Below are 1,139 nucleotides of genomic sequence, written 5' to 3'. Positions count from 1 at the left end.
CTAATTCTGCACTGCCCAGTAGGGTGGCCTCCGGCCACATGTGGCCGCTGAGTGCCTGCAGAGTGGCCTGTCCAAATTGAACCAAACTCTTGGTGGGAAATGCTCACCACATTTGAAGACTTTGTATGACAGAATGAACAGAAATATCTCGATATTTTTGTGTCAGGTATATATTAAAATAATATTTCACATATTGGGTTTAAAATATATTATTATTATTATTATTATTATTATTATTTTGAGACTGAGTCCACTCTGTTGACAGGCTAGAGTGCTGTGTCACAATCTCAGCTCACTGCAACCTCCGACTCCCTGGTTCAAGCGATTCTCCTTCCTCAGCTTCCTGAGTAGCTGGGACTACAGGCACGTGCTACCACACCCGGCTAATTTTTGTATTTTTAGTAGAGACGGAGTTTCACCATGTTGGCCAGGATGATCTTGATCTCCTGACCTCGTGATCTGCCCACCTCAGCCTTGCAAAATGCTGGGATTACAGGCGTGAGCCACCGTGCCCGACCTTAAAAATGTATTATTAAAATTGCTTCTATCTGTTCCTACTTAATATGCTTTAGAAAATTTAAAATGGTATCTGTGGCTTGCATTGTATTTCCATTGCAGTGTTCTCCTAACTAATTTTGTACATCAGAAAATTCAAACTATTACTTCTTATAGCCTAATATTTTATTTTATTTTATTTTTTGGTTACAGGGTCTCGCTGTATCACCTGGGCTGGAGTGCAGTGGCATGATCACGGCTCACTGAAGCCTCAACCTCCTGGGCTCAGGTGATCCTCCTACCTCAGCCTCCCAAGTAGCTGAGACCACAGGCATGAACACCTCACCCAGCTAAGTTTTGCATTTTTTGTAGAGATGGGTTTTTACTATGTTGCCCAGGCTGGTCTTGAACTTCAAAGCTCAAGCCATCCTTCTGCCTCAGCCTCCCAAAGTTTTGGAATTACAGGTGTGAGCCACAGCACCTGGCCAATCTTAATATTTTAAAAAGTCAAACAGACTGATGGAGAAAAACGGGTTGAGGATGCATTCACTTGAGAGGTAGTTATTTATTAATTATTATTTGAGATGGAATTTTGCACTTGTTGCCCAGGCTGGAGTGCAATGGCACCATCTTGGCTCACCGCA

Source organism: Theropithecus gelada, chromosome 9, assembly GCF_003255815.1.
Source record: "Theropithecus gelada isolate Dixy chromosome 9, Tgel_1.0, whole genome shotgun sequence".
In the NCBI taxonomy this organism is placed as follows: Eukaryota; Metazoa; Chordata; class Mammalia; order Primates; family Cercopithecidae; genus Theropithecus; species Theropithecus gelada.
The sequence above is the reverse complement of the archived record's forward strand: the minus strand, read 5'-3'. Positions refer to the sequence as shown.